At 41.0% G+C, this 17,749-nt stretch overlaps 1 protein-coding gene across 20 annotated transcripts in view; it reads right to left on the bottom strand.

The window, feature by feature from the left end:
* Positions 1 to 17,749, bottom strand: part of ITSN2 (intersectin 2) — a 128,923-nt gene that overhangs the window by 17,021 nt on the left and 94,153 nt on the right. The gene's annotated exons all lie outside the window — the stretch shown is intronic.

Here is a 17,749-nt window from a genome sequence, read left to right as displayed (position 1 = left end):
AAGCCCTGCATTGGGCTCCATGCTCAGCACAGAGTCGGCTTGAGAGTCTGTCTCCCCCTCTGTGCTCTCTCCCAAATAAATAAATCTTTAGAAGTGTGGGTCAGGCTTAGCATTAAAAAACAAATAAATACAAACTATCATGCACAGTACTGGTAAGTATTATTCTGTGAACACTTTTAGTTCGGTATGTAGAATATAGTTCTTACTGTTAAAAAGCAGTTTGAGAAACATTTCTCTAGATTTCTCAAAGTGAAGTGTTAAGGTTAGGAAACCTGACATTCCCAGGATCCAGCAGTTCCCAAGACCTCTGCCTTAACACACTAGAACAAAGAACTGGTTCTGGGACACTGAAGACCTTGAGGGAGGTCCCTAGCAGCCTCATATCAGGGTGAGTGGTACTGCGTTCACTCTGGATCCATTTATAGGCACGTGGCAGCTGAAATGAACATCAGACTGTGAAGTGACATATTTCCAGAATTGCTTGGTAAGTAGCCGAGGGCTTGCTTTATGCACAGTGATAGGGGAATACCTCAGGCAGCCCTTCCTCAGACAAAAATTAATAGCAGGAAGGTGCCAGCAAGGTAGAAGTTGAGGGAGAGAAAGTCGAGGGAGGGTGGATGACCCTGGAGGTGGAGGTAACTGTGAAAGGCAGAGGGGGAAGGTGTAACCCTGCCCCAGCCTCATCGATGGGGCATGTGGGGACAGATGCAGAGGCACCCCACGGGGAGGTGATCATCCGGCACTGGAAACACATAAAGCCACAGAGGCAGAAAACGCAGGCATCAGACTGGGCTTTTCAAGGGGGTCTCTCTTTCTGCTTGCCTTTGAGTTTTTACAGGTTTTGTATAGATTTGGGCTAACAGTTCTAAGGAAGACAACTGGTCTATTTTCTGTACATGTTGCCAACAGTTCTTTAAAAAAATTATCCTCACGGTAAAACAAAAATAGAATAAGGCAGGTTTCGTTTTGGTGCTTTCAAGAAGTCGCCATGGTGCCACTGTCATGTTCAAAATTATCACACTTCTCTGAGGACCGTATGGTCTTCTGCTCTGCTGGGGAGAACCGCAGGAAGACCAAGGGTGTTCTGACCCTGTAAAGGTGATACAGATGCCTGTCTGACTAGGCTGTGTGAAACAAGGGGGCTGGAGGTGAGGTGTTGGTCATGGTGTGACCCAGGGTCACGGATCAGAGGTACCAGTGGAGTCTGATGGAAGCTATCAGAACAGTTTCTAAGGTTACCCCACCTCTCACACTCATGTTTTACAAATTTGACATTCACATTCTGCCACAGTCACATTCTACCTCTACTTTTACATAATACTTCTATACATTTACTCAGGTGTGAGTTAAGTATGTAGGAAATCACAGATTTTATGTACTGATTATATCTCTCCTAATACTAACATAAATACACAACCATTAGAATAAAACAAGTTATCCTATGGGGCGCCTGGGTGGCTCAGTTGGGGAAGCATATGACTCTAGATCTCAGGGTCATGAATTCAAGCACTGCACTGGGCTTCACATTGGGCATGGGGCCTACTAAAACAAACAAACAAAAGGGGCACCTGGGTGGCTCAGTTGGTTAAGTGTCTGCCATTGGGCTGTCTGCTCAGCAGGGAGTCTCTCCTTCTCCCTCTGTGCTTGCTCTCTCTCTCTCAAATAAAATCTTTAAACAAATAAACCCCAAAAGTCCTCCTAGTCCTCCATACTATTTTGTGTGCTATTACGTTGTGTACCATGGGGATATGTGTATCACACTTTGGGAAACAATTATTTACAGTAAAGCCCACAAGCATTGGCCTATCTGTTCTGTATCTTAGAATAATAGGAAAAGTCTTAGATATTTTATCATTTCTTTTAAAAATATTTTATTTATTTTAGAAGGTCGGGAAGGGCAAAGGGAGAGGGAGAGGGAGAGAGAAACCCAAGCAGACTCTGTGCTGAGTGTGGGGCCTGATATGAGGCTCGATTTCACAATCCCGAGATCATGACCTGAGCTGAAACCAAGTCAGATGCTCAACCAACTGTGCCACCCAGGCACCCCTACTTAATAATTTCTAAGGCTACAACATACAGGACACTAGGTTTATCAGAGTGAATGTGAGGACTGTTATACTCCACTTCTAATAATCCCTTTGCATTTCACTACAATGGTTCTTAAGCTTTTATTCTCTTCAAGTTCCTAACTTGACCCTAACCCTCACTTTCAAGGGTCTTACCTCTGATGTCAGGGAAAAGAAACAGAGGCGTGGCAGCCCTTCATTTCCCTGCTCACTCAGCCCTGTACTTCCTTCCTGTGTATGGGGATGAGGGGGTCCTGTTTCTTCCTGAAGCCAGCATCTTTAACTGACCTTCTCCTTTTGACCCCCTGCCATCCTCTCCACCCACACTGTCTCACATGCTGGCCATTAGCAACACGTGGCTACTGAGCATTTTTTATTCATGAGACACAGAGAGAGAGAGAGAGAGAGAGAGAGAGAGAGAGAGAGAGCAGCAGAGACACAGGCAGAGGGAGAACCAGGCTCCTCGCAGGGAGCCCGACATGGGACTCGATCTCGGGTCTCCAGGATCAGGCCCTGGGCTGAAGGCGGCGCTCAACCGCTGAGCCACCCAGGGGTCCCTGCTACTGAGCATTTGAAGTGTGGCCAGTCCAAACAGAAAAGTGCTCTAAGTGTAAAATACACACCAGATTTCAAAGACCTAGTACAGGGGAGCCCTGGTGGCTCAGCGGGTTTAGCACTGCCTCCAGCCCAGGGCGTGATCCTGGAGCCCAGGGATCGGGTCCCGCATCGGGCTCCCTGCATGGAGCCTGCTTCTCCCTCTGCCTGTGTCTCTGCCTCTCTGTGTGTGTGTGTCTCTATGAATAAATGAATAAAATTAAAAAAAAAAAACTAGTACAAAAAAAAAACCCCGAATGTAAAATAAGGTGTTAATAATTCTTATGTTGATTACCTATTAAAATAGTAATATTTTGGATAATACTGAGCTGAGCAAAAAAAATTATTCAAATTAATTTCATGTTTTACTTTTTAAAATGTGGCTTTTGGAAAACTTTAAATTACATATGGGCTGCATTTGTGACTTATATATCTACTGAACAGCTTAAGCCAGCTGCTACATTTTTTATTATGTTCTTCCCTAACAGAATGTTTTAGTGGTTTCTGCTATTTGCAGAATAAAGTCCTAGCTCAGTAGCACAGGGCTCCAGTCTCCATTATCCACCCATGACCTACAATTGACCATGTAGCCTGCCTGTTAGCCACCCTGGTCCAGGCTCAGTCCTCATGGTGCACCATCCGCACTGTATGCACTGCCTGGGGCCCTCTTCTCCACATAGAGCCATCTTATTAACCCTTCCAGGTACAGCTCATGTGACCTGACTCTGGGGAAACTTCCCCATCCTGGTACCACTTACCCCAGACTGCCTCTTTTTTTGTGCTTCCAGGGTAGTTTGCATCAGTATTTAACATTTCACACGATGTAACCTGCATTGTAGTTCATCTGTATATAGTCAGTATGTCTGTCTCTCCCACTGGAGGTCAGGGATTGTGTCTCCTATAGTTCTTGAATATCAAATTTAACACAGTGTTTTCACCACAGAGGTCAGGAAATATTTGCCAAATGGCAGACTATTGGGTTGGTCTCCAGACCTGTTTCTCACCTTTCCTCTGCTCTGTACTGCAGGGAGGCCAATCCCTTAGGCTGCCTGTATAAGCTCCCATTTTAGTTGGCTTCTGCCCAGGTTTGGCCAATGACAGGAGGCCCTGGAAGGAGATTACAGGGCAAACTGGGAAAACAATCCTTATGCCAGAAAATTGAGAAGATAGGAGAGCTTTTACATCTCTGGTGGGTAAAGAAAAGAATTTTCTGGGTTTGCATTGCATATAAATTTGGAGTTCAAGAATTCCCAAACTGATAAATTAACAGAAAACTGGTCCTTGGCTGGTGATACTCTCAGGGTGCTTGGTCAAAAAAAAATGTACAACTCTCCAGATGGTCTCTTTCACAACCTCAGTTCCACAGGATTTCCAGGAAAACCAAGTCTCACTAAAGATGAGCTCAAAGTAAAAAATTACAAAAAATAAGGAATGCTCCACCATAAATAAAAAGACAATGATTAGAAAGAACCTTAAGAGGGGTGCCTGGCTGGCTTAGTCAGTATAAATTGGAATTCTTCTATTTTTTAAAGATTTTATTTATTGGGCAGCCCCGGTGGCTTAGCGTTTTGGTGCCACCTTTGTTTGGCCCAGGGCATGATCCTGGGGACCCGGTATCGAGTCCCATGTCGGGCTCCCTGCGTGGAGCCTGCTTCTCCCTCTGTCTGTGTCTTTGCCTCTCTCTCTCTCTCTGTGTGTCTCTAATAAATAAATAAAATCTTAAAAAAGAGTTTTTAGTTATTTGACAGAAAGACAGAGACAGAGAGTGCAAGTGTGAACACAAGCAGGGGAAGCAGCAAGAAGGAGAGGGAGAAGCAGACTCCCATTGAGAAGGGAGCCTGAAGCAGGGGATCTGAGGACCCTGAGATCATGACCTGAGCCAAAGAAGGCAAAGGCTTAAATTAAATGACTGAGTCACCCAGGTGGCCCCAGTGTGCAACTCTTGATCTCGAGGTTGTGATTTCAAGCCCCATGTTGGGTGTAGACATTACTTAAGATCTTAAAAAAAAAAGAACCCCAAGAACATAAAGAGAACAAAATCTAAAAAAAAAAAAAAAAGAAAAAAAAAGTAAAATATGTATATTTAAAATAACTCAAGACATACATGAGGGGTTTGAAACCATAGAGTCTATAAAAAAGAATGGGCAGATTCGAAAAAGAAGCTAATAAAAATGGCAAATATTATCAGGGAACTAATAAATTAAATAGCACATCAAACACATATGAGGAAAGGATTAGTATATCTGAAGACAGATATAAAGACATTAAGAATGCATCCCAGAAAGATAAAAAGATGGAAAACATAAAATGGAAGTTAAGGGACACAGAGGACAGAATGACAGGGTCCAACATACATCTCAATGGGAGGTCAGGAAGGGAGAACAGAAAAAAATGGTAAGAAGTAATATTGAGATTATAATGGTTGAGAATTTTCTGGAATTGATGAAAGATATGCCTCCATATATTCAAAAGGAACAATGATTCCAGATTAGGGAAAAAATAAATACGAATCCATACCTAAACTGCAAAACACCAAGGAGAAAAAAAAATGATTAAGACAGTAAGAAAGAAAAGGCAAAACTACAACACAGGAACAGGAATCACACTGGCTGCACACATCTCAACACAATGATGGGTATAGAGCAAAAATAACTGTCAAATCAGAATTCTAATTATATACCATTAATGGATGAGGGAGAAATAGAAACATTTTCAGGCAAAGTTTGAGAACATTTACCACTAATAGGCTGACTAAAGGAACTATTATGAGGTGTATTTTGGGAAGATGGAAATTGAGTAAGAAGGAAAAATGAGATGTAAGGAGTGGTGAAGAAAGAGAAGGAAGGTAGGAAAGAGGAATGAAGGAGAGAGAAAGAGGGAAGGAGGGAAGGAAGGATAAACAAAAATACTAGTAAATATGTGAAAAATCAATTACTGATGAATAAAATAACAATAATGATGATGGGTATAATTTAAGAGGGATTTTAAATTTACCTAAACTTTTTTTTTTTTTAATACAAAGAAGCAGTAACATGAGAGGCAGGAGGAGACTCATTAGAAATAAAGCATCCACCTGCACTATCAGAAGAAGTAAGTAAGATAAACATCAAATTTAGACTGTGGAGGCAAACACATATGTTAGAAATGAAAAGGTAACTACTCAAAGAATAGAAACAGAAAACATAACTTTCAAACCAGTAAAGGGAAATAAAGGAAGTAAATTTGATCAAAGCAGCAGAAGTACTGTATAAGCAGAACAAGAAGAAGAAAAAAAAAAAGCATGGTATGGGACGCCTGGGTGGCTCAGCAGTTGAGCGTCTGCCCTCAGCCCAGGGTATGATCCTAGAGTCCCGGGATCCAGTCCCACATTGGGCTCCCTGCATGGAGCCTGCTTCTCTCTCTGCCTCTCTCTGTGTCTCTCATGAATAAATAGATAAAATCTTAAAAAAAAAAAAAAAAGCCTGGTAAATAGAAAATATATAATAAGACGGATAGAAACAGCAGTATTCCATTGTCCCAATAGATGTAAATTACTTAAATCTGTCAGTTATAAGACGACTCTGGATTGTATTTTAACATTCAGCTAGATGCTGGGGGAAGATGGAAGAGTAGGAGGATCCTAGGCTCACCTCATCCCATAGATACAACTAGATAACACCAACATCAGTGTAAATAACCCAGGAAATGACAGGAAGACTGGCAGGACAGACTCTGCATAGCTAAGTGCAGAGAAGAGGCCATACTGAAAGGGTAGGAAGGGCAGAGACTCAGTTGGGAGCCAAAGTGACTTGTAGGACTGTCCTTAGGAGGTAGGGATACCCTGGACATAGAGAAGGGAGAGAAACAAACTCTATACCAGGCACCCAAGGCACAGGGGCCTCTCACCAGGAGAACAAATTCCCATAACATCTGGCTTTAAGAGCCAGAGGGGATTAACTTTGAGAGTTCTTACAATCAGTGGGGCCTAATACCTGGAACTTTAAAATTCAGTGGGCACAGTTGTGGCAGAGCCAGAGGGTGCTAGGAAACTGAGGCCCTGCCCTTAAAGGGACAGCATAACAGGCCAACTGAGAAACAGCACAGAAGTGGCAGTTTGAAAAATGCCTGGGATCTACAAGAAGGAGATTTATTTACTAATCTCAGAACATATGTTGGAGGACAGGGATATTTGGGAGACTTCTCCTAGAGCAAGGGAGTTGGTGGGACCAGTTCTCTCCCCTGACCCCCAGCCTAAATACATGAACACAGTGGAAATCAGTGCATTGCAAACATTCTCCATCTAGCTTGCTAACACCAGTACCCTGCCCCTGTGTTCTCCTGTGGACCCAGCCCTCCAAGTTGGCCTGGACAGCAGTGAGCTGGGGCAGATATCTGGTCTGACATGGCTCTGCCCACCAATGAAAGCTTCTCAGGGGACAACACAGGGACAGTGCCCTACAGTTCAGTGCTATAGCAACTCTGGTCAATGACTGGTCTGACTTAAGCCCAAGGTGGCCCCAGATTGGCCCACTAACAATACAGGGACTAAACCCTGCCCACAACGGGCAGAGAGAGCCACAATAGACACCAGGACTGAAGGGAAATGCAGCTCAGCTACAACAGTAGGTTCTGGTGAACCTGGGACATTACACTGCAGAGCACTACAGGATCTGTTCTTCATAATGCCACTACTTTCAAGAGCAGGAGACACAGTTAACTTTCTTAACATGTAGTAACAGACACAGAGAGTTAGACAAAACAAGGAGACAGAGGAATATGTCCCAAATGAAAGAACAGGACAAAATCACAGCAAGAGTTAAATGAAACAGAGATAGGTAATATGCCTGATAGAATTTAAAGTAATGGTCATAAAGAGACCCAATGGACTTGAGTCAGGGACCTTAACAAGGCTCTCAACAGAGATAGAAAACACACACACACACACACACACACACACACCCACACACCCAGTGAGAGATGAAGAATTTAATAACTGAAATTAAAAATACACTACAGGGAATAAAGAATAGACTAAAGAAAGCAGATGAATGGATCAGTGACCTGGAGGACAGAGTAATGCAAAGCACTCTAGGTGAATGGAAAAAAATAAAATAAAAAATGAGAATAGATTAAGGGAACTCAGCAACACCATCAAGTGTGGTAACACTCACATTATAGGGATTCCGGAGGGAAAAAAGAGAGAAAAGGAGGCAGAACATTCATTTGAAGAAATAATAGCTGAAAACGTCCTTAATTTGGAAAAGGAAACAGATATCCAGATCCAAGAGGAACAGAGAACCTCCAACAATCAACCCAAGGAAGTCCACAAGGCACATAGCAATTACAGGGGTAAAAAGCAGTAATAAGGAGAGAATTTTAGAGGCACCTGGGTGGCTTGATTGGTTACTATCGGCCTTTAGTTCAGGTCATGATCCCAGGGTCCTGGGATTGAGCCCCATGTTGGGCTCTCTGCTCACCAGGGAGCCTGCTTCTCCCTCTCACTTTCCCTCTGCCTGCTGCTCTGCCTACTTGTGCACACGCTCTCTCTGTCAAATAAACAAAATCTTTATTTTTTTTTAAAGAGAGAATTTAAAAAGCAGTAAGGGAAAAGAAAACACTTACATATGAGGGAAACCCCATAAGGCTATAAGCTGATTCTTCAGCAGAAACTTTGCAGGCCAGAAAAGAGTGGTATGATATATTCAAAAGGCTGAAAGAAAAAATTTGCAGCCAAGAATACTCTATCCAGCAAGGCTATCATTCAGAATAGAATGAGAAATAAAGAATTTCCCAGAAAAATGTGTTAAAGGAATTTGTGACCATTAAACCGGCCTGAAAAGAAATGTTAAAGGAGACTCTCTGAATGGAAAGGAAAGACCATAAGCAGGATTAAGAAAAGTAGGAAGCACAAAAGCAGTAAAACTAAATATATATATAAAAATAAAACTCAGTCAAGGGATTCACAAAATAAAAAAGATGTAAAGTATGACACCAATACCTAAAACATGAGGGGAGAAGGGTTAAAAATTTAGTGTTTTTAGAATGAGTTCAAAAACTTAAGTGACCGTCAACTTCATATAGACTGCTATATGTATAAGATGTTATATACAAACCTTCTGGTAACCAAAACCCCAAAACTGGTAATAGATATGCAGAAAATAAATAAAAAGGAATCCAAGTATAGAAAGCCAGCAGACTGTGAGAGAAGACAATAAGAGAAGAAAGAAACAGAGGAAAGTTATAAAACAACCACAAAAAAGGTAAAAAAAAAAAAAAGGCAATACGTACTTATTAATAATTACTTTGAACGTAAATGGACTAAATGCTCCAATCAAAAGACATAGGATGACATAATGGATAGTAAAGCAACCCATCTATATGTTGCTTACAACAGACTCTAGATCTAAAGACCATGCATATTAAAAGTGAAGGGATGGAAAAGTATCATGCAAATGGAAATGATAAGAAACCCAGGAGTAATACTGATATTGGACAAAATAGATTTTAAAACAAAGACTGTAACAAGAGACAAAAAGGAACACAACATAATCTTAAAGGGAATGACCCAACAAGAATATATAACATTTATAAGTATTTGTGCACGCAACACAAGAGCACATAGGAATAAACTTCACCAATGAGAAGTACACTTCAGACCTGTACTCTTAAAACTATAAAACACTGATGAAAGAAATAGAAGATGACACAAACAAATGGAAATATATTCCATGTTCATGGATTAGGAGAACAAATATTGTTAAAATGTCTATACTACCCAAAGCAATCCACAGATTTAATACAATCCTTATCAAAAAGCAAACAGCATTTTTTTCCACAGAACTAGAATAATCCTAAAATTTATATGGAACCACAAAAGACCACAAGCAGCCAAAGCAATCTTGAAAAAGAACAAAACTGGAGGTTTCACAATCCTAGATTTCAGGATAAACTATAGATCTGTAGTAACTAAACAGTATGGTACTGACACAGAAACATACACACTGATCAATGGAACAGAATAGAGAGCCTGGAAATAAACCCATAATTAAATGGTCAATTAATCTTTGACAAAGGAGGCAAGAGTATGCAGTGTGAAAAGATAGTCTCTTCAATAAATGATGTTGGGAAAACTGGATAGCTACACGTGAAAGAATGAAACTGGACCACTTTCTTACATCATATACAAAAATAAACTCAAAATGGATTGGAGACCTAAATATAAGACTTGAGTCCATAAAAATCCTACAGGAGAGCACAGGCAGTAATTTCTCTGACGACATTGTCCTAGCAAGTTTTTTCTTTTCTCCTTCTTCTTTTTTTAAAGATTTTATTTATTTGAGAGAGAGAGAGAGAGAGAGAGAGAGAGCCTGAGTGTGAGCAGGGTGAGGGGCAGAGGGAGAAGGAGAGAGGAATCTTAAGTAGACTCCATGCTGAGCATGAAGCCTGATGCAGGGTTTGGTCTCATGATTCCTGAGATCATGACCTGAGCTAAAATCAAGAGTCAGACACTTAACTGACTGAGCCACCCAGGTGCCCTACACAAGTTGTTTCTAGGTATGTCTCCTGAGGCAAGGAAAACAAAAGCAAGAATAAACTACTGAGACTACACCAAAATAAAAAGCTTCTGCGTAGAAACAGAAACAAACAACAAAACAAAAAGAAAACCTAATGAATGGGAGAAGATATTTGCAAATGATATATCTGATAAAGGGTATCCAAAATATATAAAGAACTTATACAACTCAACACCAAAAAGCCCCAAGTAACCTAATTAAAAATGAGCAGGAGACATGAATAGACATTTCTCCAAAGAAGATATCCAGATGGCCAACAGACATACAAAAAGATGCTCAATATCACTCATCATCAGGGAAATGCAAATCAAAACTACAATGACATATCACCTCACAACATTCAGAACGACTGAAATAAAAAACATAAAAAACAAGTGTTGGCAAGGAAGTGGAGAAAAAGGAACACTTCTACACTGTTAGTGGAAATGCAAACTGGTATAGTCACTGTGGAAAACAGTATAGAAGTTTCCCCCAAAATTAAAAAGAGCATTACTAAACAGTTCAGTAATTCCACTACTGGGTATTTACCCAAAGAATATGAAAACACTAATTCAAAAGGACAAGAGCACCCCTATGTGTATTGCAGCACTATTTACAATAACCATATTATGCAATGGATAAAGAAGATGTGATATATATATATATATATAATATATCAAATGATATATATAGATCTCAAATAAAAATGGCATAAAAATGAATGAAATCTTTCCATTTGCAACAACATGGATGGAACTGGAGAGTATAATGGTAAATGAAATAAGTCAGTTAGAGAAAGATAAATACTGTATGATTCACTCCTATATGGAATTAAGAAATAAAGAGACAAAAAAAATCTCTTAAATATGAATATAAAACTCTTAAATATAGAGAACTGCAAGTTACCAGAGAGGAGGTAGGTGGGAATGAGAGAAATAGGTGATGGGGATTAAGAGTATCCTTATTGTGATGAGCACCAGCTGTTGCATGAAGTATTGAATCACCATATTGTACACCTGAAACTCATACAACACTGCATGTTAATTATACTGGAATCAAAATTTAAAAAAAGTCAGCTAGATGCTGTTTACAATGACATCTAACATGTCATGTTACAAAAATGTTAGAAAAAGGTTTGGGAAAAGCTATACATTCATAAAATATTAAAAAGCAGCTAGGGAGGTTTTATTAGCAACAGACAAAATAGGCTCTTATGGCTCTGGGTAAACATTATAAATATTTAGGATGATATAATGATTCTGATTTCATTTGCAACTAACAGGATAGTCTTGAAATGTAAAATTAACTGATAAAATAACCAATGGAAGAGAGAAAGAAAAAAAGCAAGCAAGGGAGGGAAGGTGGATAAAAGAAAGAAAGAAAAAAGATCTGAAAAATCTATAATCAAAGTAGTGGATTGTAATCTCTCTCAATGAAAATTAGTAAACATGACAGATTTGAATACTATTAACAGGCTTACTATAATGAACACACATGCAAAGGAATATCCACAGAATTAATTTCAACAAATACTAGAGTTTGTGTAAAAACATTTCCCGAATGTTATAGCTGGAAAATTAAACATTACAATTATTTTCAAATGTTGTAGTTTACTATTTTTTTAAAGATTTTTACTTATTTATTCATGAGAGACACAGAGAGGCAGAAACATAGGCAGAGGGAGAGGCAGGTTCCTTGGAGCCTGATGTGGGACTTGATCCCAAGAACTAGGGATCACAACCCGAGCCAAAGGCAGACACTGTTGAGTGTCTGAGCCACCCAGATGCCCCTCAAATGTTGTAGTTTAAAGGAGAGGTTCTTAAAAGCTCCATGTAGCTCCCTCCTTTAGCACAAGGTACCTCAATTTGCTTGACCTATCACTAGCATTTGTGACAGTGGATCACTCCCTCATCTTTAAAATCTGTCTTTACTTGGCTTCTAGGTCACCAGCTCGCCTCATATCCTCCTACCTCATTGGCCAGTCCCCTCCTCTCCATTCCTAGCTCCTCCCCAACACACAGACTTAATGTTGGAACACAAAGGCTCACCCTTCGAACTCTTCTCCACATACAGCCTTGGTGGTCCCCCTGAGTCTCATGGCTTTAAGTATCATCTATGCACTGACACACTCCCAAACATATAATCCAGCCTGAATATATCCTCTGGACCTCCCCATGTTTTACTGCCTACCCAGTATTTCCACTTATCGATCTTAAAGGTAAGTGACGGTAATACCCAAAACCAAACTCCTAATCATCTTCTCTGCCCTTCCTCCATCACCGTGTGCTTTTCTTTTCTTCTTTCTTTCTTCTTTCTTTCTTTCTCCCTCTCTTCTTTCTTTCTTTCTTTCTTTCTTTCTTTCTTTCTTTCTTTCTTTCTTTCTTTCTTTCTTTCTTTCTTCCTTTTCTTTCAAGATTTTATTTATCTATTCATGACAGACACAGAGAAAGAGAGAGAGGTAGAGACACAGGCAGAGGGAGAAGCAGGCTCCATGCAGGGAGCCTGACATGGGACTCCAGGACCACGCCCTGGACTGAAGGTGGCGCTAAACCACTGAGCCACCAGGGCTGCCCCTGTGTGCCTTCATTTAATGCCAATTCCATCTTTCTGGTTGCTCAGGCCAAGATCTTTAGAGATATCCTTGATACTTCTCTTCTTCTCACACTCCACATTTATTTTTTATTTTTTTTCACACTCCACATTTAATCTACCTACTGGCTCTATCTTCAGAATATACCCATAGTCTGACCACTTCTCACTATGTCCACTTGGATCATGCTGATCATGCCATTGTCATTGTTCACGTGGATTATTGAACCACCCTCCTAATGTGTCTGCTTGCTTCTGAGCCCTTCCCCCAAACCGACCCCTGCTTTAATCTAGCAAGTTAGAGCTATCCTGCTAAAGCACATCAGATCATATCCTTCCTTTGATTAAAGCCTTTTGATGGGTTCTTGTCACTCCCAGCAAAAGCCAAAGTTCTTACAAACAGCCTCCAAGAATCTAAACAATCTCCCCCATTTCTCCAGTGAACCCTGTCCTCACCTCTTCCTCTTGCTTCTCCCTCCGTTCCAGCCACCCTGGCCTCCATCCTGTTCCTCAAGCATTACAGTCATGATCTTGATTGAGGCCCTGGCATGTACTCTTCCCTCTGCCTAGAATAATCTTCCAGATATTTACATGGCTCCCTCCAGATATCCCTCACATCCTTCAAGTCTTTGCTCACATGTCACCATTTCAGAGAGGCTTTATCTGAGAACCGCATTTAAAACTGTAATTTGGGGGCACCTGGGTGGTTCAGTAGTTGAGTGTCTGCCTTTGGCTCAGTTCATGATCCCAGGGCCTGGGATTGAGTTGGGCTCCTTGAGGGGAGCCTGCTTCTCTCTCTCATGAATAAATACATAAAATCTTTAAAAAAGAAAATAAAACTGAAATCTGCCTGGATCCACCCTCCCCCACCAACCCATCACTCCCTTTCCCTAACCTGCTTTACTTTTCCAGGGCATGACATATTTATTCATTTTGTTTGTCTTCTGTCTTGCCCTACTTAAATGTCAGCTCCAAGCGAGGAGGGATTTTTGCCTATTTTATAATCTGCCATATTCCTAGTATCTGACACATAGTAGGTCTTCAATGAGTATTTACAGAATGTGATATGAAGATAAGCTCTGAACTGCAGGGAGATGGTACCTCGGATGTGAACTACAGATGGCCAGAGAGAATGGTGAAAACTTCCTGGTAAGTTCTTTCAGCAGAATGTAAGACAAACAAGAGATCATGACTACGACCAGGTCAAAGTCCCCAGGACCACAAGACTACCCCCTCCCCAGCTGGCGTGAGGATGCAGAAACTGATGGCCAAGTTACACACAGTGAATGGCAGCTATGTAAACTGTGTCCCCCAGAGCTGGGAGGCGGCTGCACATTACAGCGTGCACAAGAGCAAGAAGCAAAAGAGAGACCCCTAAGAAAGGATGGGGGGAGCTCTGGAAGGCTCCAAAAGGTGAAGGACAAAAGATGGTTTGTGATGACCAGTACAAAGAGAGCTTGTTGGGATTACGTCATAAAGTCCCAGGAAAGTGCTTGCCCACTGTGAGAAGAGCAATGCCGCTGAACAACGCTATGCTCTGTGCCCGAGTTAGCAGCCAGGGTATCACATAATGGTTTTCAGTCTCACTGTTCGAAGCTCAGTGAAAAGACAATTTTCAACAGTAAATCTAGATGACTAAACTGTGTGCATTTTCTGAAGGCTGCCTTTAGAAAAAAAGGGGATTTATTTATTTGAGAGAGAGGGAGAGTGTATGCATGAGTGTGTGTGGGGGGGGAGCAGAGGGAGCGAGAGGGACAAGCAGACTCAGTGCTGAGCACAGGGCCCCACACGGCATCCCACAACCCTGAGATTGTGACCTGAGCCGAAATCAAGAGTCAGACACTCAACTGACTGAGCCCCCCAGGCACCCCTGAAAGCTGCCTATAGAACAGAAGTTTTGTCAGGGCATGAGAAAATTACTGGAGATCTTATTTTGTAAGAGAGTAGCAGTTTATCCACTTGGCAACTATTATGGCACACAAACTAGGTACCAGGTAATATGCTCCCACCATGAAGCCTCAGATTCATGATTTTGTTTTTGGAAATTTAAGCAATTGCTGAACAAACTTTTAAACTCTATGTCTTCTTGATGCCTGTCAATTCTTTGTCACCAGGAGTTAGATTGTTGTAAGCACAAAAAAGAAAAGTTAGTATTGTATCCTAATACTGCATACCATCAGAAAGTAAACTATTTGGTTATCAGAAAATGGAAGTATTCCAGAACTTCCCAAAGTAAATCTGCTGATTAATGCAAGTGGACAAAGAAAAATTTTATGGGTTTTATTTTTACTTTTGAATCTACAGTGAAAGGTCATAAGCCTAAAAGAAAGCAAAGGCCTTGTAAGTAGACAGAGGTGCCTCTGAGGCTCAGGCTCAGAAAGTGGTTCATTAAGACTGATACGTGCTTTACCTTCTAGACTGCCAGAGTTCTATCACTGACCCAACTGAGGGAAGTGATGTGCTATTCAGACACAGAACATTATGAAGAGGGGTCACGTAACACAGTGTTCTTGTGTGCGCCCAACACATAGCCGTTAATCTGAACATAAGAATAACCATTACCAATATGCGTATGATGATTTACAACCACTGATCCACGGATACCACTGATCCACGGATACCACTGATCCACGGATACCACTTTGACCCCTGCTGTGTAAATGTATGAAAAGTCTGAAGTTTGGTGGTTAAGCTACTTAGTGCAGAATTTAAAGCTACTAAATCCCTACATCTAGGCCTCTTAGTTCAAGTCTTACACTTTGAAATGCCAGGCCATTTTAAGTGGTACTTACACAGTCATCCTACTTGAGGCAAAACATGCATGATAGTGTGTATAAGCTTGACCTGGTCTAAAGCTTGCTGGACTGAATTCTAAAGGAAATGAGGGCACTTTTCTGGAAATGCTAACAGAGTTCTCTCTTTTAACTCATTTCTGTGTCTAAATGACGACTGGTATCTACATACCTTCTCCTCTGTCACACATGCAGTGAGTAGCTGTGTCCAACAGCCAATTTCATACTGACTGTTCCATATACTTCAGTACTCACATAGCACCCCTGTTATTACACTACTACTGTCCTGGGGCAATAAATAAATCTTAAAAAAAAGTTAAACACAAAATTTCCATTTGGTATAGCAATTCCAATCCTACCTAGGTATATACTCAAGAGAAATGAATACATATATCCATACAAAAATTTGTACACAAATGTTTGTAGCAGCATTGTTCATAATAGTAAAAAAGTAGAAATAAGCCAAATGTCCATCAACTAAAGAATGGACAAGCAAAATACAACCTAGTCATAAAAAGGAATAAAGCCCAGACACATGCTACAGCACGGAGGTACCTCAAAAAGATTATACAGAATAAAATAAGCTAATCACAAAACCCACACATTTTAGGATTCTGTTTATATGATTATGTCCACAACAGGCAAACATATGGAGACAAAGTAGGGGATGAGCAGTTGCTTAAGGCTGGAGGTGGGGGTTGTACAGCAAGATAGTCGGGTAACAGTTAAAGGTTACAGGACTTCTTTTAGGGGTGATAAAAATGTTCTGGAATTAGCCATCTTTGGTGACAGTCGCACAACACTGAATATACTAAAAACCATTCAACTGTACGCTTTAAATGGGTGAACTGTATGGCATGTGATTTATAGCTCAATAAAGCTATTACCCAAAGAAGTGATTATGTTCAGCTTTACCCTTCCAGACACCACTCTTAAAGATTCCTGTCCTAATTATACTCAGTCTTTGCCTCCTTCTGTATACTTTCTACAAAGAGAAAACACTGTGTAGCCTCTGATTGTTCCTCTTTTCTTTTCCCTGGTTCCAGTGATGGCTGTCCTGCAGGAGCTTCACTGCTATAAACAGGGTGGTGGTGTCTGTACACTAGGGTAGAGGGTGAGGGCATGGGCTCTGCAGCCAAACCATATGGGTTTGAACCCAGCTCTACCACTTACTGGCTGTGTAACTTTGAACAACTTATTTAGCTTTTGCTTGCTTTTCTTTTTCTTTCTTTCTCTTTCTTTCTTTCCTTTCTCCCTTTTTCTTTTTTTTTAGCTTTTGCTTTAATTTCCATATCTGTAAAAAGAAAATAATCATGAGGTAAAAGATTTGGGAACTTCAGAAGGTACCTAAGATTAATAAGTGCTCAAAGAAGAGCATCTTCCTTCTTTTCTTTTTACTGGTATGAGCAATGGTGGTACAGCCAGTGCTTCATCATTCTTTGTGGGCACCTTCACTGTCCCTCCCTCAACTGCTGACACCCTCAGACAGTCAGCTCACCTTTCATGGGCTCAACACCATCAACCTACTTCATCCCACCAGCTGCCATCCTGCTGCTGTGCAGCTCAATCCTCTCTGACCATCTGCTGGTCCAGTCTACCCAGGTGCCCCCACTGGTGCTCTGTAGTCAAAACCAAATTCACATTCTTCCCCTAACTCCAATTCCTTCCTGTAGCTGTTGCATCACTAACCTACTGTCCTACCTGCCACTGAGATACAAACTTGCCCACACAACCCATTCATCCCCGACTGCCAATGTTCCCGCAGAAACCGTTTTTAGCTGTTTCACACTTTTCCCCTACCTGGGTTTCATATCAGAATCATCTGGGGAATTCTGAAAAAGACCACATAGACCATGCTTCTTTAGACCCATTTAAATCAGGACTCAGACATCAATAGTTTTAAAGCTTCCCAGATGATCCCAATGAATCTCTCATTCAAGCTAGAGAATCTCAGATTTAACCTTTGGGCTGCTTCTCAAGCCCCAACTTTCAATCTTCCTGGCTTTACACTTCCACTCCAGCCATACTGAACTGCTTCTAAAATCACTCCCACCTGCTGTTTCTTGTCTTTTTCATACTCTTCACCTCCTGCACCTCAATCTGCTTACTCCTATTTATCTTATTGGTCTTGCAGTTGCCTCCTCCAGGTCTTCTCTAATTCACCAATCTACGGTGA

This window comes from Vulpes vulpes, chromosome 8, assembly GCF_048418805.1.
Source record: "Vulpes vulpes isolate BD-2025 chromosome 8, VulVul3, whole genome shotgun sequence".
NCBI lineage: Eukaryota > Metazoa > Chordata > Mammalia > Carnivora > Canidae > Vulpes > Vulpes vulpes.
This window is presented reverse-complemented; position numbering and strand designations above follow the sequence as displayed.